We start from the raw sequence: 20643 nt of genomic DNA on the forward strand, positions 1-20643 counted from the left end.
GTACCCCATGAATCATTTCACTATTCTTATTAAAAAACCTTGCTTGGCTTAAAAAATATTTCCAGGCATTAGCAGTTGCTTCTGTTTATAATTAAAATTAAGAGCATGTTCCACTTATTCTTACAAAGAAACATATACAAACAAAATACATGCAACTTTTGAGCACTTAGTTAAATTAATTAATGTTCTTCAGTTCTACAGAACCCAAACAGGCTAGCCAGCTGCAAGGTCATAGAAAGGACCTACCTCTTGCAACAGAAAGTGTTTCAAACTGACACATAATTCTTCATATAATTTAAAAGATGGTCCATTAATTAGAATTAACATCAAAAATGTATGAGCATTTTATCTTCTTGGATTTTCTTCTCCTCTTTTTGGTCAACTTTATGTGGCTGTACCATTGAAAATCTGGAGATTAGCTTTGAATAATCATACAGACACTGGAGTAGTATTGTTTGAGAATTCCACCTGAGGAGTGTTTGCTGCTGCTACTTCCTTACAGGCACTGATTTATTCTTTAGTTAAAGTGAGAAAAAAGCTACTGCTCTTAGCAATTATTTTTATAAACAAATAAGCAAAATAATTAAGGGCCTGATTATGCTCCAGATCTGTGTGGAGCATGTTCCACTTCTGGACTCAGCCACCTCTGAGAAGTATGATGCCTTTTCTCTGCCACAGTGGAGGGGTTTCCACAGGGCCTGGGAATCTATTATAGAGATGGTTGAGAGTGAAGGGCTGAGTCAGAACTGAGGTTAAATGGATCCATGGTAACACAGCCTTTAGCTGTTTTATCTTTCCATCCCCACCCCTTTTTAACTGAGGAATCTCCATTTAATAGCACAGTTCCAGGATCAGATGACAGGGCCACAGGAGGGAGCAAGGAGGCCACAGCACTTGTGCAGAGCACAGAAGAGCCATGCAGATGGTCATGGCTTCCTGCTAGTTCCCAGGATCAGTAAGTTGCGTGGGTAGGCAGTGCTGTCAGGATCTATATGTATGCACATGGAAGGGGGAAACAGAACAATTATGGAGGAATCTCCTCTAGGATCCTTTCACCTCCTCCTTTGGGTTTTCCCAAGAGGAAATTTGTTTTCCCATGGGAGGAGGGAAGCGGATGCTAAATATCTGATAATTAAATCAGCTATTTCATAATCTCCCTTTTTTTCTTTCAGAACTTGTTAGGACACTAAAGCACATCAAGGGCTAGGGCCTGCTGCAAGCACTGAGTTGACAGAACCACAGCCAGTCACAGGGCTTCTGCCGTGGCTCAGGGATCTGCCCACATGGAGCTCGTGACAGGATTGGATCCCAAAACAATGTTTTAAATAAAATTAAATTTGGGGAGGAGGGTGTTTAGCAAGAGGTGGCAATAAAAGCATATGAAAATACTACACATGCATTTGATGCCCTGTAACTCTTTAAAATAGTATGGTCAAATTCCATTATTATAGCTACAAAACAGAAATTAACCTTGTGTCCTCTGTGAAACCCATGGTCTGATATTTGATATATTAGGCAATGTTATCGCCTGCGATGATGTAGAAACAAACAAGTTCTAAAGCAATGAATATCGGTGTTTATACTGCAAATGCCAACAGACTAAGTAGAGCAGTACTGCTGGGCAATCCTAGAATATGATTCAAAGAGTAATTCATCTCCTAAAGTTCACCTTAATTTAATGTATTTGTAGAGATAATTAGAATACTGGCTCTGTTCATTAACATTTCAAATCTCATTTAAATGTAAATTGTAATATTCTCCTTTTGTGCAAGAGTGGGTAGTTAGTGTCATTCATGAGTGATAAGTAATTTGTTCCTCATTAGCCATAAGAATGGATAAAGATATAGATCAAAAGTGGGTAACAGCCATAGTTTAAAAAAAATGTTATCAGTCTAGAAGGAGGATTTCAAACAAGCACCCATTGTTTTCCTGTAATTTTACACTTTTAATTTGCTACTAATTCATAATTCAGTACATTTTCTATTAATTGGTTATCATTGTATTATTCATAATTGGAGTGTGAGAGTATAACAATGTTTTCATTGGGTGACATGAGAAATTGTGTGTATTTTTAATGTTTTTTTTTTTCATATTAGCTCAAATTAAACCCATCTTTAATGCAGAACTATGTTTCCAGATACACTTCAAAGAGCTAGAAAAACCTTTACAAATAATAGAGACTTCCTATAAAATGTATTTTTTTAAAAGAGCTTCCTTTCTATTGGTCTTATCTATCCCTGTGAGGGGAAACTAGGGCAGAGGATTGCTTGAACATTTCCCTTCCAGTGAGAGGTACTTGGGAGAGGAGGATGAGTTTGTAAGCTATGCACCCTTGCCACTACTAGGAAGCTCAGAGGTCAACAGGCAAAGAAATCCCCTTCTCTGTGTAGATAACTGCTCTTGCACTGATTTTGGTGGGATACCTGGTGGATAGCTAGTATTATTTTGGGTTAGAGTTAAGCTATTTTGTTGTGTGGTGAAATATGTATTTCTTTATAATGGACGAAAATCCTATTTATTATATGGGCAGTGTAAGATTTATTATATCCTTAACTGTTCATTTCCTTGCTTTTCAGTGTTTGGGTTTTGTAAAGGTCATGCTGTGTGCTATGTTGTCATTCCATACCAGACTTGTTTGTTTGTTTTTAATTAAGTTTTTGGTTTTGGAATTTCCAAGTGTTTATATTTTGCTTTGTTTTGTTGTTATTTTACAACTTTCCCTAATTTGGACAGGTAAAATAAGACACAGGACAAGATTTTCATAAATGGGTGTCCAAAGTTAGGAATTTAAACCCATAGTTAGGTACCTAAATAAGTGGCCTAAATATAGCCTTAGCAGCCTAACTAGGGTGACCAGACATCCCAATTTTATCGGGACTGTCACAATGTTTACTTGTTTGTCCCACGTCCCAATCAGCTGTATGGTGGCGCAAGCGCTGGGAGGGAGGGGGGAGAAGCAGGACTCGGAAGCCCTCTCAGGGGAGGCAGAGGTGAGCTGATGTGGTGGGGGGCAGGGCAGGGAGCTGCCGGTGGGTACTCCGGTGGTTCTTTCTTTCTTTTGCTCCGCCGGCCCCCTCCCACACCCCCTTCCACCCTCATGCTCCGATATTTCATGTCTCTCATCTGGTCACCCTAAGCCTAGCTGCTAAATTTAGGCACTGATTTTTTGAAAAAATTGGGCACAGCTTTTATTTTATTTATTTTATTTTTATTTTATTTTATTATATTTTATTTTAAGGGCCCTTCTATAGCTGTGCAGGAGTGTGAGACGGTATAAGGTCCTTTTCCTACCTGCAATTCCAGGGGAAGAGCAAGGCTGTGTGACAGGGATTTCACTCCATATACCTCTATACGCACAGGTCAGGGGGTAACATGAAGAAAGGGGCATTAAATGGGCTCCATCCCTCAGTGCCCCTGACAGAACTGGAACAGGGGGAGCAAATTTGCTGTTCATAAAGGGATATTTCACAAGCATTTCATTAGAGTTTCCTTCTATTACCCCATTAAGTTCAGAGGAAGGGTAAAGGTTTAGAGATGTAACCCTCTACACCTACAGAAGAAGAGGATCTACTGGGAACTCTATTCTCAACTTCTAAAGGCCTTTGGATAAATTTTCTGATCCTCTGTGCTGCTGCCACTCTACTATCCTCTACAGGGATTATTGGTGAAAGTCATATAGAGATCTTTGTGTTAATGCTTCTTTTCTCTTGGAACTACAGAATCATAGAAATGTAGGGTTGGGAGGGACCTCAAGATCAAGTATACCTACATCATCCCTTACAGGTGTTTGTCTAACATCTTCTTAAAAACCACCAATGACATGGCATCTTCAGGGAAGCGTGCTCTGACGAATAACCACTTTCCAGCTCCATGCTCTCCTACTTCCAGTGGATCAGCTGAAATACCATGGAGCCCACAACACAATGGGATCTCCACTTGCTCAGAGCTGAGGGAGCATGTGCTATGTCAGGCAGTACTCTCCTGTTTTAGTTTGGGGAATTTTCTGTCTATTTTATATCAATTTGATTTCCTTTGCAATTTTAAAGCTTAGAAGCGAATAGCCCAAACATTCAACTGTTATCAATTATCTGACATCAATGCAGATATACCAATTTATAGATTTCATAGAATATCAGGGTTGGAAGGGACCTCAGGAGGTCATCTAGTCTAACCCCCTGCTCAAAGCAGGACCAATCCCCAGACAGTTTTTTGCCTCAGATCCCTAAATGGACCCCTCAATGATTGAACTCACAACCCTGGGTTTAGCAGGCCAATCCCTCCACCATACCAACTGAGGATCTGGTCCATAATATATACTCTATTTTAGGTATTTATGTGCCCACATTGCCATAATATGTGAGCACCTCACCATCTGTGGTGTATTTATCCTTACAACACCCCTGTGAGGCAGGGAAGTACTATTATCCCCATTTTACAGATGGGGAGGAGAGGCCCAGAGAGACTATGGCTATTTCTACACTATAACAGCTAGGTGCTGCAGCTACACCACTGCAGACACTTGCTACAGTAATGGAAGGGACTTTTTTATTGCTGTAGTAAATCCACCCCCTCAAGTGGTGGTAGTTAGATTGATGAAAGACTTATTCTGTTAACCTAGCAGCATCCTAAGTGAGGCTTGGGTCGGCCTAACCATGGCACACAGGATACAACATTTTTCATAGCCTTGAGCAATGTAGCTAGATTGACCTAAGTTTTAGGTGCAGACCAGGTCTAAGTGACTTAACCAAAGTCACTCATGAAGTTTCTGGCAAAGCTGGGAATTTGAATTTGGGTTTCTCAAGTCCTGAGCTAGCACCCTAGCCACTGGGAAACCCTTCCTCTCTCTAAAGGAATGCACTAAAATATATAGCTAAACTCATTCACACGTCTAATCTTTTATTCTTTCATTTAAAAAGAAAAGTTAAAGAAACTACAAGTTTCTATTTCAGAAATAACCTTTTTTCAATATTTTTTTCTTCACACTGTCTTTAATATCAAGTACCATTAATAAATAAAGCTCAGTGCTTCATCCCTCAGAACCTGGTTCAGCACTTACATGTTTACAAAGCTTTTGGGGGCTTGCTGGGCTCACACAGTCACTATACTCTCAGTCCTCAAAAAGCTTTCCAGATTTGGCCTTGATGGGATCTGTCTGTCACTTGGTCTTTGTGCTAATCTTGCTCATCCTTGAGAGGCTATATTTTCTTCCCCGCTGTCACTCAAGTTTTCAAACTGATTTAACTACCTGCAGTTGTTCAGGGGCTTCAATCTTATTTTTATACTTTTCAAAGTTGACTAAAGATAGACAAAGCTGATAGTTCCCTTGTCTGTGAAAAAAAGGGAGAAGTTTGTCTTGTGAGGGTCAAAGGGCTATAGCCTCATCACTAGCTACAGTTAGCGGCTCTTTCATTGGAAAAAACTAGAAATCCTAGCTATGGAGGGTAGCCAGTTGTTTCTGGCCAAAAATGAATATAGCACATTTATATATTTTCTGTCACTTTGGGGACCTGTGTTAGGAAAGGTATTTCACATGAAGATTGGAATTTTCAAAGGATTCCAAAGGAGTTAAATGCCCAACTCCCATTGAATTTGGGTGCCTATTAATTATTATGTATATTACAATAGCACCTAGCAGACCTAGTCATAGACCGGGACCCTATTTTACATGGCAATGTACAAACTCAGGACAACCCTCCTTCCCCACCCTCCCCGACCCTAGTAGGCTTACAATCTAATTTTAACACAAGAGACAACAGATGGACACAGACATGTTACAATGAAACAATGAGAATATTGGTGATGGGCAATGGTTCTACCAGCAAAGCGGAAGACTAGGTCCCTTATGCTTAAAACCTGTGATCCTGTTTGATCTGGGCCAATACAGAAAATGCCTATGGTATCTTTTGTTTAAAAAAAAGAAAAAAAAGTTTCCCTGGTGTCCCAAACCACAATGTCCCCATCTCCCACTTTTGTGGAGAGTACCATCTACTAGTTTGTCACTTGACTGCCTCCCTAAATCCAAGATATGGTTACATTTTAGTGGTGCTGAATATATAGACTTTTCTAAGTCTATTATTGCCAAATATAGGTTTACAAGTACTCATAACAGTTCAGGGTTTCTAGAGCAGTTTGATTTGTCACAGGGAAAGAAAGGAGTGACGCACAAACAAACACAGGACATTCTTTTCTGCTTTATTTTATTCACAGAACTGAGCCAGGTTCTCAGCTAGCATAAATCAAAGTGGTGGCATGGCTTTTATGGAGCTCTGCTGATGAACACCAGCTGAGAAATTGGCTCAGTAATTACACAACTCCTATTTCCTTCAAAGTTCTAAAAGCCTACATGTGTAATTCCACCTTTGAACATTCCACCTAAAATACAAGTGTACTGCTTCCCCTTTAGCTAGTAGCAACTTCTGTAATACCTTTTGAAGCATGCACTGAGAACAATATACCAATAAGTGCAGATGGGTGTGATTTAATAGACTATCAGTGCTTCCTTATAATGTGCTCTAATTTTTATGAAATTATTTTACAAACTGTTTATACAACTGTATTTCAGTCTAATGATCGCTCTTGAACTACTTGTCATGACTGTGCTGCATATAGAGTTTTCTATTTGGGCTATAGCATTTGTGTGGTGTTTTTGGCCACCTAAAATTCAGATACCCATACAAACACTTCCAACACAAACATGCATGGACATTCATAACATTTGTGGAAACAGAAAGTGTCATTTTGAATAAACATTTGCTGATACAAGTTTTAATAAAAAATAAATTTAATCATAGTGGGTTTTGTTTGAATGAATGTTCATCTTATTATTTTATTTGCAATTTTTAGTCGCTCTAGAAGTGTTCTCCAGCTAGTCGAGATGTGCCCCAATAACTTATTAATGCCCAATGTGTCATGACATATATCCAGTAGCTGTTAGTCTGTAGCTCCATAATTTTGATTTTTAACCTTTTTTCATATTCCTCCCAGGGGTTTCTGAGTTGTATCCTTCCACTGTGATAACTAGTTGATAGTGTCAGGAAAAGAGAAAATAGTAGGGAAAAGGTTATACATATTTCTCACAACTATTTTTAATATAATTACTGTTACATCAGTTTGCGGTGGCTTTTTATTTTCTTGTAGTGTTCTCTGAAATATCTGGGTCCTTTCTGCTGCTTTTTATCCCTGTGAGTCTGGATGTCTTTACAGTAGAAGTTTTAAAATATTTCCTTATTTGCCTATCATTGCAGGTCCCGGTTACCTGCATTGGGTGTGAAAGAGTACAAATTTCTCTTATTTCCCTGGCTACTGAACAGTAAGTACCCTCTAATCTAGAATTGTTGAAAAGGGGACAACAAAGCCTGCAACTTTTCTCTGAACAATGCAGAGGACACTGGCAGCATTTCCTAGTGTACTGTCTATATCTCTTATGCTATTAATAACTGTTCTGGACACCATACACCAGAAAAAGGAAGTGAGTAGGCAATTGAGTTTAATGATGCTACCCATCCACCTACATTTCTGCTTGTTAAACTAGAATGGGGTTCCTGAATATGAGATAAATTTGGATCGCCTTCCCATTAAATTCTTCAAATCCCATTTCCTCTTTTTCAGGGAAGGTGACCCAGATGAAAATGATCATCTTTTGATACCATTCCCACCCAAATGAGACCTGTGGCTAGTTCTGTGCCAATGTAGTGTACAAATCCTTTGTGTGTTACCATGTCTTCATCTACTGGCTAGTCTGAGCAGCTCTGCAGCCTGCTACTAGCATAGCACTAAGATACTTTTCAGCTTGGTGGGTAGATGCCTGTGCTTTTGGTGATGAAGACCCTCTGTTCAGTTCCTGTTGATTACCACAATATCTGTCTGAGTATGCAGTCACAGTATGTTACAGCCAGACGTCTGACAACTTCAAGATATTTTTGTCAGAATCTTCTCTCAAATGCCTTGATATTGGGTCTGTTCAGTGCTTGTTTGTGTGATGGATTTCTATGGTACATGTGAAAGGGTCAGGCCAGATGGATACAGGAGAGTTCCAATTGGGGTTCAGGAGGTGGGCGGGGAGAGCCTCCCACTGCTAAAGGACCTCCTCCCAGCCTAAGGGGAGGATCCACTGGGCCTGGAAACCAAATAATTCCAGGGGACGACTAATGAGGTAACAGGGACAGGAGTGAGGTCAAAGGGTCAAACAAAGGGAGCCTGACGGGGACACCGAGCAGAGAACCCTGGACAGCGCCCACTGCTCCTCAAAGGCGTCAAGGGAGCCAGTGGACGCCACCCAGAGGAACTCTGCCCGGATGCGTGAGCGAATGGAGGATCAGAAATAGGGTCCACAGTCACAGGAGACCCCCATCGGCCAACCTCCTTTCCCTGGTTTTATAAATGGCCGTTTTAGCCAGGGCTAGCAGAAGATTGACCAGGATGTCCCATGGCTTTGTGGGGCCACAGATGGGGAGTGCATATATAAGGAGGTGAGGGGAAAAGTGCAGCCAGAAGCGTAACAAAATATTTGTGAGGAGCTGGAATAAGGGCTTCAACCTGGCGCACTCCAAGTAAATGTGCGCCAGGGTCTCCCTCACACCACAGAATGGGCAGGTGTCTGGGACGAGGGTAAACTGCGCCAAGTACACGCCCATGTTCACGGCCCCATGAAGGAGCTGCCAACTGATATCCCCGGCGGGCCTCAGGACCAGGGCAGAGTATAGGCTGGCCCACCGGGGCTCCTCACCTTCTAGAGGTGGCAGGAGGTCCCACCACTTTGTGTTAGGGTGGTACTAAGGGTGAGGAAGTGAAGGGTGTGGAGCACAAGCATGTATAGATGTTTCCTTGTTGCAGTCTGGAAACGAACCAGCTGCAAGTCGTGCAGCCAGCTCATGGTGAAGAGGCGTGGGGGGGCCAGTTGGGTCCATAGGGCAGGGACCTGATGAAAAAATCCGGAGGGCCTGGGGTGGAGGGTGGGTGGGGCGTGCCCTCTCTCAGGACCCAGTCGAGGTAGGCCCAAGCAGCGGTCGGTAAAGCAGCCCTCACCTCCTGTGGTACACGCTGGGGAGTACGAGGCCTGGAGAGCCCCATGCACTAAGCGATCATCAGAGGATCCAGCCAGTCTCCCAGGTCATAATCCAGAAGGTCTCCAACCCTGGTAACTTCTGCGAGGACCAACCTCTGTCACACCCAGGGGGACTCTGCCACCTGCACACGGAGCTGAGAGTTGTGTAGCAGGGGCTCTGCAAGGAGATCTGCCCCCTCGGTGGCCGCCAAGGACCTGATCGCTGAGAACAGCTTCCAGGTCCAGAAGAGGTCCTGATAGAAGACCAGCAGTCCAAAGAGGTCTACCTGCACCATAAAGGAGCCTCTGCCGGGCCTGGTGGTGGAAGACAGGGACCTCAGTGTGTAAGCACTTCAGGCCCTGCCCTCTCTCCTCCAGGGGCAGGTTGAGGACCCCTGCAGAGACCCAGTGCAGTCCTGTCCAAAAGAACTCCAGAATCACCATCCGGAGGTCGGCCAGGAAGCCTGGGGCCGGGACCAAGGTGTTGAGTTGGTACCAGAGCATGGACAGGACTAACTGATTAAGCACCAGTGCCTCTCCCTCGGAGGGAGAGGCACTGTAGTAGTCCTGTCCATTTCTGGAGCTGCTCCATCACCCTGCCCGCTAAAGTGTGCCAGTTCTCCGGCGGAGATGGATGCATGGCAGAAAGGTAAAACACCAAGATTGAGCAGCAGACTCGCACTCCACTAGATGGCCTGAAGCGTGGGTGGGAGGGAGATCACCTTCCACCCATCCCCGACCACCAGGCCAGAGCTCTTGATCCAGTTGACCTGGGCGGAGGAGGCTGCCGAGTAAATGGCCTGGCAAGCCTCCACCTGCACCAAGTTGCCCGGGTCCTGGACCACGAGGAGCATGTCGTCAGCGTACACCAACAGAACCAGCTGCAGTTCCAGCTCTCGCAGCACCAATCCCGTCAACCTCCTGTGGAGGAGGCAGAGGAAGGGCTCAAGTGCAAGAGCATACAGCTGGCCCAAGAGGGGGCACCCCTGCCTGACCAGACACTCTGCGGAGGAGTACAGCACCTGGAGAAAACCCACAAACTAGGGTCCAAAGCCAAACGCTCGCAGAATGCTCAGGAGATACCCATGGTCCACCCTGTCAAACACCTTCTCCTGATCCAGGGACAGGAGGGCAAACAACAGACCATCCCTACACCCGAGCTCCAAGAGGTCCCAGACCTGATACAGGTTATCAAATATGGTGCAGCCCGGGACAGTGTAGGTCTGGTCTGGGTGGACCACGTCCACCAGCACGGCCCTTAGCCACAGCGAGATGGCCATGGCTACGATTTTGTAGTCCATGCTGAGGAGCGAGAAGGGACACCAATTCTGTAAGTCACAGAGGTCCCTCTTCTTCAGCAATAAGGTGAGTACGGCTTGCCTCCACAAAAAAGGGAGGACCCCGCTCTTCAAGGACTCGGCCCAGACAGTGAGTTGGTCTGGGCCGAGGACGTCCCAGAACACGTGGTAGAACTCCACAGTCAGCCCATCCATTCCCAGAGATTTGTTGGTGGGCATGCAGCAGAGGATTTCCGAGAGCTTGGCGAGAGTGAAAGGCAGCTCTAGCCAGTCTTGGTTGCTCGCGCTGAACATCAGAAGTCCGTCCCAGAGCACTCTGCAAGCATTAGGTTCCGTCAGATCCGGGGAGAAAAGGCCTGCGAAGCAGGCCCTGGCCTTCCTGCACATCTCCGCCGGATCCGTGAGGGGGGTGCCGTCCTCTGCCAGGAGGCAGGTGATGTGCTTCTTGGCCCCTCTCCTTTTCTCCAGGGCATAGAAGAAGCGAGAGCCGCGATCCATCTCCTGAAGAAGGCAGATGTGGGATCAAACAAAAGCATGCCTTAGAGTTGCTGTTGTCTCAGAAGTACTTTGCCTAAGAGTTTTCTATTCTTAAATGAAGTATGTGTCTTCTATAGAATAATCCTAACAAACTGAGAAATGTAGTGTTTGTAACTTTAATGAGTGTACAGTAATCATAAATATTTCTGAAAACTTTTTTTCTTGAATATTTAAAAAGCATCTGTTATCTAATGTCTCACTTAATATCACTTAAGTGCATGTAATATCTATAAAGCTATTGCTACTTCTACTTGTGTCTCTTATTAATAAGCAAATATTGAATAGAAAAATAAATAAATAAAGTAACCATATTTAAGATTGCTCTCTAAAGATAGAATGTTACTTAATGAGAAAATTCTGTTGTAATCATAAGCCAATGTTCCCCCTGCGTTAAACTGGAAAGCAGTTATTACTGGTATGTATAAGAGCTGAAATATTAAATAAACACTGACATTTTTCATATTTTTCTTTAATGTATGAAGTCTCCCTAATCAGTGGAAAACTCCTGCACAATAAGTCAAGCCATTCAGGCTTACAGTAAGTTTAGTATGTGATTCATCACTGTATTCAAGTTTTATGCTGGTAAAGCTTCATTGTTTTTAGGGATGAATCAGGCCCCCCTCTTAATGAGTAATTATCATCCTGTAAAAACAACCCAGAAAGTCTTTTAACTATAAAAATCTAGTAAGATTATAGTGAGCCAGTGTCCGGTTATTCTGATGTTTGCAGTGTGCTGATTGTGCAAGATACACAGATGCAGATAAACCATGAACGAAAACAGAGACAGATTACTCTAATGAACTTCTTTTCAGCATCTCATACACTAGAGCTTACATTATGTCTACAGCTCCCAACATGGCCTTCATGATTACCTCAGATAAACACAAGGTGTAACTGGATGATTCAGCCACTTCATGTTACTGAACAACATTAAAATATACTGAATTCAAATGAACTGTATACATTCTTGCACTATTCAGAGTTCCTTTGAACTCAGTGGGGAGGACACTAAGGGTATGTCTACACTACGAAATTAGGTCGATTTAATAGAAGTCGATTTTTTAGAAATCAATTTGATAAAGTCAATTGTGTGTGTCCCCACTAAGCGCATTAAGTCGGTGGTGTGCGTCCAGAGTACCGAGGCTAGCGTTGACTTCCGGAGTGAGTGTTGCACTGTGGGTAGCTATCCCATAGATATCCCACAGTTCACACAGTCTCCACCGCCCACTGGAATTCTATGTTGAGCTCCCAATGCCTGTATGGGCAAAAACATTGTTGCAGTGGTTCTGGGTACATGTTGTAAGGCCCCCTCCCTCCGTGAAAGCAATGGCAAAAAATCATTTCTCACCATTTTTCCTGGGTTACCCATGCAGACAATATATCATGGCAACTATGGAGCCCTCTCAGCTCACTGTCATCATATGTCTCCTCGGTGCTGCTGGCAGACACAGTACTGCAGTTCTACACAGCAGCATCTCCTTGCCTTGCCTTGCGGGTGGCAGACAGTGCAATACGAATGCTAACCATTGTTGTCATCCCATGGGTGCTCCTGGTCGACCTCGGTGAGGTCGGTCGGGGATGCCTGGACAAAAATGGGAATGACTCCAGGTCATTCTCTTCTTTAAGTTTCGTCTAATGGAGATTCAGTCCTGCCTGGAATATCATGCCAGCTGGAGGCTTCTGCCTCAGGCTGCTCTCCCAGTCAGCAGCACCGCATGATTGCACCTACCCCAGCCTACCCCTTGATCCCATGGCTCATGAAGCCTGGACAGTAGTAAGGAGCAGTTGAACTATAGGCTGAGCAAGTGCATAATGGTGGTAGAATGTGCCTTTGGACATTTAAAAGCTCACTGGCACAGTTTACTGACTTGGCTAGATCTCAGCGAAACCAATATTCCCATTGTTATTACTGCTTGCTGTGTGCCCTACAATATCTGTGAGAGTAAGGGGGTGATGTTTATGGTGGTGGGAAGTTGAGGCAAATCGCCTGGCCGCTGATTACACACAGCCAGACAGCGGGGTGGTTAGAAGAGCACAGCAGGGTGCACTGTGCATCAGAGAAGCTTTGAAAGCCAGTTTCATGACTGGCCAGGCTACTATATGAAAGTTCTCTTTGTTTCTCCTTGATGAAAACCCGCCCCCTTGGTTCACTCTACTTCCCTGTAAGCCAACCCCCTTTGATCTCCCTGTAAGCCTCCCCCCTTTGATCTCCACTTGCAGAGGCAATAAAGTCATTGTTGTTTCAAATTCATGCATTCTTTATTAATTCATCACACAAATTGGGGGATAACTGCCAAGGTAGCCTGGGACGGGTGGGGGAGGAGGGAAGCACAGGGGTGGGGTAGTTGTAGGGGCACCCCTTAGAATGGCATGCAGCTCATCATAGAAGCGGTGTGTCTGGGGCTCTGATCCAGAGCGGCCATTTGCCTCTCTGGTTCTTTGGTAGGCTTGCCTGAGCTCCTTAAGTTTCACACGGCATTGCTGCGGGTCCCTGTTATAACCTCTGTCCTTCATACCCTTGGAGATTTTTTCAAATATTCTGGCATTTTATCTTTTGGAACAGAGTTCAGATAGTACGGATTTATCTCCCCATACAGCGATCAGATGCAGAACCTCCTGTTCGGTCCATGCTGGAGCTCATTTAAAAGTTTGCGGGGCTTTTCTTGTCTACCTGGCCAGTGCATCTGAGTTGAGAGTGCTGTCCAGAGCGGTCACAATGGAGCACTCTGGGATAGCTCTCAGAGGCCAATACCGTCGAATTGCATCTACACTACCCCAAATTCGACCCTGCAGGGTCGATTTCAGTGCTAATCCCCTCATTGATTTTAAGAGCCCTTTAAGTCGACAAAAATGGCTTCGTTGTGCGGACGGGTGCAAGGTTAAATTGATCTAATGCTGCTAAATTTGACCTAAACTCATAGTGTAGACCAGGGCTGATCATTTATGTGGAAACCTGAATGTTGCATAATGATACATAGATTCTAAAGTTAAATGCATTGCAAATAAGATTCAACCTTCTTTCCCTGGAAGCTGTAGCTCAGGGTTGCAGCCTCATGTAATTTTATCATTCTTCCAAACACTGTGTCAGATTCCTCAGGCAAGAAGAAAATTAAGATTGGACCATTTTAATGTCTAAAAAAAATCAGGTAAAACCTTTTCTGTTGGGCGAAAACTTTTTGAGTTGTGTTATTTTTTTGCAGGTTTTTTTTTCCAATTCATTTTTAAGGCAATGGTTGTAGGTAACTGACTGTTGAACTGGATAGTTATTCTTTCAAATACTAATAAACTCAGCTGGAAATGCTGCTTTTTTTTTTCCCTTTTCCAGGTCCAGGAGCATTTGTTCATCCTTGTCTGGATAGCCTGTAAACTACTTGTTGCGGTTCTTCAGCAGATGTTTGATATTTTGAGAGTATTCACCACACAAAATTAAAAGGTCCCGCAATATGTTAAGAGATTTTAATTGCTGGGATGGAAAGGTTAACAGCATTTTAAGAACAGTTTGTAAATATCAATAGTTTTCTAAAGAAAATTCCAAGACAAAAGGAAATACTATAAGGGATTAAAAGTATGTCAGGATTTTAAATGAAAATAGTTTCTATTTTGCTCGGTCTAGCATTTAGAAAGTTAAAAGGTACTAAGCATTTTTCATCAGAAATAGTCTTTGAAGCATTTTTGAAAATATGCTTTATTTCACAGAGAATAATTGGACCAGATTCTCAAGTGGGGTAAGTTGACATAGCACCATTGCAGTCAATATAGCTACACCAATATCCCTAGCTGAGAAACTATCCAACTGATTATTATTGCTTATATGACAAGGCTGTAAGCCAGAAGCCCAAGGAGTCTCTCCCTCTGCCTGTAGAGGGAGAAGGGCCTGGCTGCAGGGAGCTAGAGACCGGATACCTGAGTGAAGCAGGGCTGGGGACAGGCTGAGGAGCTGGGGAGCTCCAGTCTGGAAAGCCCCAGGCTGCGGCCTAGCATTGGGTTAACAGGTACTGGGGTTGAAGAGGGCAGCCCAGGGGTAGGCCAAGGCAGCAGGTCCAAATCCTCCTTGCCAGCGATGAATAGGCTGATATTGCAGTCTGCCCCAGGATGTGAGGATAGACAATGACTGGCAGTAGCCATACACTGAGGCAAGGTGGGGATAGAGGGTGGGGGTTCCCTGAGGAGGGGAAACCCTGAGAGAAAGGGGTTACTGCCAGGGGGCAGCACCCCATGTAAAAGGGCATCGGGTCCAGGGAGGGACATGGGGGGGCCAGAGGACAGGAGGATCACCGGCCTGCAGAGGGCGCTCCAGGGCTGGAACGAGCTAATTCCCGGAGTCACCAGCGGGAGGTGCCGCAGGGGTGAGTTTGACCCATCTACACTTGGGTGATCAACAGATAGAGTATGAATACAGAGATTTCCTTCACGGTTTTTCTGAAGAATGGCTTTTGCATTGACCATGACACTAAAGATGATTGCAGATCAGAGTGAAGTGGTTCCCATTCTGTCAAGCCCAATAAACAACCAGTACATGTCCTATTTAAGGAGAAAGCTGCCATTTCTATTGCCCATATCTCTTTTCTTTTGTCTTTTTCACATCTCTGGTAAAGGCAAACTGCTTAGAGCATCTGCATTCCCTGCTTCTTACCAGCTTTGTATAACATGGTATATTCATAGGCTCTTAATGCCAATGCCCATTGTGTGATGCCATCTGTGGCACAGCCTTCATCTCACTAAACATTAAGATTGGGTGCTGTGATCAGTGAAAATTGTAAACTTTGCCCATATATGTATTTTTGAAACTTCTGCACACTAAAGATAAAAGTTAATCCTTTTCTATCTAAGTGTGGAAAAATTATGTTCAGCAGAAGACAGAGTCTGGGATACAAATCCAGTTAGTTTCTCTGACCCATCCTCCAACCAGTGAGATAAAAATGCTTCAATTCCCATTAGGAAGTATATCACAAGACAAGATCAGTTCTTTGTCAGCTTGATAATGGACCAGGATTTCTGAGGACTGCAACAATAGTTTAGAATCCTGAAAGTTTTTTTTTTCTTGAGCTTATTTCCAGTACCATTTAACCCTTTCTAAGTTATACAGAAGCATTAGAAGTATTGATAATTTTTTGGCAAAAAATTACTGTAGTAATTCAGCAAGCCTAAGTAAGCCTTTAGCTCTGAAATATTCATAGGTGCAGGGGCAGCCTGAATTACTTTGACTTCCTCTGTCACTGAGGGGTAGCCCTTGGGCATCCACTTTATATCCCAAGTATATGATTTCTTGTGCCAGGAAGTAACACTGATCCTTTTTTAGATACGGACCTGTTTCCTTTAGCCTGTTTAGCACTTCTGATAAATTTTGTAAATATTCTATTTCTGTGGTTTCTGTGATATACTGCTATATGTGGAATTCCTTGAATCAATCTTTCCAGTGTTCTCTGAAAATAGCAGGAGCTGAGGACACCAATTGTAAGGTAACCAATTATATTTAAAAAGTCCTTCAGGAGCATTTGCAGTGGCATACTGCTTGGAATCTTCATCCAGAACGATCTGTTGTCAGGCATGGCTGATGTGTAACTCTGTGAACAATTGCCCTTCAGCTAAAACTGCAAACAAATCCTCAATTTTTGGAATTGGGTATATATTGTTACCACATATGTGTATGCAGCCATTCACGTTCAACCCTGGTAATATTGGTGCTGCCCATTCAGAAAACTTTACAGGTTTAACTTTACAGGTTGTCTGTAGTCTTTTTAAGTCAATTTAAACTTTTTGTTTTGTGACAAAGGATACAGATCTGGGTTTGAAATAATGTGGCATGATATTTGGGTTTATGTAGATTTTAGCAGTAGAGTCTTTTCAAGTGTCCAGTTCATCTTGAAATAATTCCTTATGTGTATTTAAAACAGTTCCCAGACCTAGATCATCTTCTGATTTCAGGCAGGACCGCCCAGAGGATTCCGGGGGCCCGGGGTCTTCGGCGGCGGGGGGGCCCTTCCATTCCAGGACCCGCCGCCAAAGTGCCCCGAAGACCCGCGGCAGGAGCCCCCCGCCGCCGAATTACCGCCGAAGCGCAGCCTGGTCTTCGGCGGTAATTTGGTGGGGGGGGGTCCCCGCCGCGGGCCTTCGGGGCACTTCGGCGGCGGGTCCCGGAACAGAAGGGGCCCCCCACCGCCGAAGACCGGGCTGCGCTTCGGCGGCGGCGGGTCCCCCTCCCTGGCCCCGGCCTCTTACCCGAGCGCGTCTCCGGCGGGGCCCGAGCTCCGTCCCCCTCAGAGCCGCGTGGTGAGGGGGCGGGGCTGTGAGCTCCACGCCGAGCGAAGGCAGCTGCCCCGCCCCCTCCCCACGCGACTCTGAGCGGGGCGGGGCTCAGGCCCCGTTGGAGCTCCCAGCCCCGCCCCCTCACCACGCGACTCTGAGCGGGGCGGGGCTCAGGCCCCGTTGGAGCTCCCAGCCCCGCCCCCTCACCACGCGGCTCGGATCGGGGCGGGGCTCAGGGGCTCGGCCGGAGACTCGGCGCTTGATGCGCTGAGGCTCCAGGAGAGGGGCGGAGGCGGGAGCCTCCGCTCTTCTCTTGGGGGCCCCTGCGGAGCCCGGGGCCCGGGGCAAATTGTCCCCTTTGCCCCCCCCTCTGGGCGGCCCTGATTTCAGGTGATGCACTTTACTTTTCCAATACAGTGAAAGGTTATCCCTCTGCTGAGCTACTCTGGGCCAGTGCCTGCTGTGACAGGTTTCCCGCTCCCCTCTCCCCTCAGGGTGCAACCTGGTACTGGGGTACTGCTGAACCCTCTGTCTCACCAGCCCAGGCTCCCTCTCACCCCATGATACTGTGACAAGCTATAATCCCCCTCCAGGGCTTGTACTCACACAGGCTGAGACACACCCAGCTGCTGTTACCTGAGTGCTTCTCCTCAGCCACTCATGAACTAACAATAGAGAGGCTGCAGCCAATTCTCCGCAGCTCCCTAGCCTTGGACTCCAGAACTGTACCATCCTGCCCCAATCAAAAGTCTGACCAGTATAAATGTATTTCCCAGTCCACCCCTCCCTAGATGTGGAGAGGATAATTCACAAGCCCTTGTTAACTGAGCTGAGATTCTCGATGCACTTCAAGTAAACTACACTGTTTTAAGTAAAAAATATAAAACATATTTATTAACTACAGAAAGATATATTTGAAGTAATTATAAGTAATAGCATACAGATCAAAGTAGATTATCATAAGAAATAAAAGAAAATTGCAATCTAAGTTCTCTAAACTGGATAGGATTTAAATCAATAGTACAAACAGTCCACCGAGCTTCCATACACAGGCAGGCTTTCTTCTTTCCTGCCTGAAGCCCCCCTTCCCCAGTTCAGTCTTTGTTCCTTAGGTGTTTTCACATGCTGTGTTGTAGGAAGAGTGATGCCTATTGGTGATGTCACTTCCCCCTTTTATAGCTTCTTCCAAGCCAAGTTCCCAGCACAGTTTGTGGGGGAAATACAGGTACTGAAATGGAGTTCAGAGTCATGTCATCTAGTCACATGCCTTTGCATTCTTCAGTGAGTCATGGCAGCCATTATCCATAGGCTGACTGAAGCATCCACAGGTGAGGATAAGCTCTTCCATGGCCCATTGTCTTTGTTTATGGGCCATTCAACTTGAAAAGGTCATTCATAATGTGCTTTCTAGACTGTATGTAAAGCTTTCTGAGTGTTAACCCAGGTGTAAGCAAATTTGAAATGCAGATACATATTAAGATTACATTATTTTGTATGCATAGTCAATCTCTTGCATACCAGTCCACTCTAATATACTGTATTTGCAGGTAAAATGAGCCTATGGGAAATTTATAAGCAATTAGGAGAGACAGTTATCCAGTTACTTGTCCATCTCTACCCCTTTTTATGAGAGCCTATCTCAAGAGAGATGATCTATGTGGAATACTACCACTCATTTTACAGTACAATAACTTTTTTTCTTTCATTTCCATGTCTCAGAAGTTGGGTTCTCCTAGGTAAAATGAGGATCTAGAGAAGTAGAGGAAAGTTTTTATACATATAACATTTGACAGCTAGAAAGTCATGATGGTATGACATACTGTTGAACAGTCTAAAGCTATTGATTCCCTCATATTCTGATCAAGCAGATCTTCTTTCTCTGTCACTGTGCTTCTGCTGCAAACTCTCTGTTGGTACTATCGACCAAAAGCAAAAATTCTCCTGTCAAAATATTCACACAAGTAGTACAAAGTAATAGCTGTTCTTTCTCTGCACTTACATTCAAATGTAAGTCTTATTGACTTTTTTATTCTAGGTTTGTTTTAATACTCGGAAAATACATTTTTCTTGTTGTGCTGAGATGCCTTGTTTATTGCTGTACAGTTTCTTTTCCTGACAGATTATATTTTATATGTCCAAGCCTCCAGGAATATTCAGCAATGGTAGAAAGACAGGAAGTTAGAGAAAATAATTAAAACCCAATTTTGGAATCAAGTAATTTAGGCCCTGCTTTAATTGCCTAACACTGAAATTTACTTTTTGCAAAAATAAATGACAATATAAATATTTGTAGTTATTTTTGTATAACTGTTAGGCATAAGGCAGTAATATTTCAATAACTCAACACAAGTATTGAATCTATGTAGATTAATTTAAATTACATACCTTCAGCTACTGCTCTCTGAAGATATTTTGCCATCTTCTCAGCTGTGTATATTTGCACAACTCCACAGATTTCAGGGTCAATTTACACCAACTGAGGATGTATATTTGTTGTGATAAGTAATCACTCTTGGGCCCATGATGGGAATTCCGCAAGATCAAAACCTTTTGGTCAAACAGATACCCTTTGGGCCATTGTCTCTAGTGGAGTATAGGCATCCCATGCTAGAGTGCCCTAACAGCTATAATAGTTCCTTTCAAATGGGAAGTGAAAATATACCCATTTGTACAACAAAACATAAGGGCTAGAATGAATCACAAATGTTTATCAGTGGGCGATTCATAAACTGGACCACCCAGAAATAGCCGGGAAGGAACTGAGACTCAGCAAATCACAACTGTCCACATACTCTTCTGTAAGAAGAGCAATCTATGGCAGCCTTTGAAAGGGCTGCAGCTTACTCCTCCTGGTGCATCCCACCAGCAGTGCTGAGGGGTGCCAGGAGGGAAGGCTATGACTCTACCCACCTCCTGTCATTCTCTGCTCTGTTTCTGCCCACTTGCTCCTTGTCTAGGGCACTCAGAGTTCAGTGTCTGATCTCCTCAGATCCAGGTTCCCTAACTTGGCTATTCAGGGGTAAGATGGAGACTTACTTCCCTGCATGCTAGGGCTAGTCGCAATGTAGCCCTAACTGAATAATAAAATGGAAAAGAATACAAAACTCACAACTCTTTGGGCAGGTGTATGTATAGTTGGTCTTCTATTACAGCATATGGATAGTGTGGTCCAGTGGCTAAGACACTAGGCTTGAAGTCAGGCAATCTAGCTTCCATTCTTGATTTCATCCCTAACGCAGTATGTGACTATGGACAAGCCACTCTGTGCTGCAGTTTTCCCATCTATAAAATGGGGATAAAATACAAGTACTTACCTATATTTTAAAAGTGCTTTGAGATACTGTATATAATACATTTTATCCAAGAAAGTGAAAAGTATTATCTGCATTTATCAGTTCTTTTATGGAAACTCTCCCCTCTAAGTGACTGATTTTGAACAAATCAAGGGTAGCAGACACCAAAATTATTAATGATCTGTTGTCTGTTTTGTGATCTCAGTGCAGCCGCTCATTGAGATTT

This window comes from Mauremys reevesii, linkage group 2, assembly GCF_016161935.1.
Source record: "Mauremys reevesii isolate NIE-2019 linkage group 2, ASM1616193v1, whole genome shotgun sequence".
NCBI lineage: Eukaryota > Metazoa > Chordata > Testudines > Geoemydidae > Mauremys > Mauremys reevesii.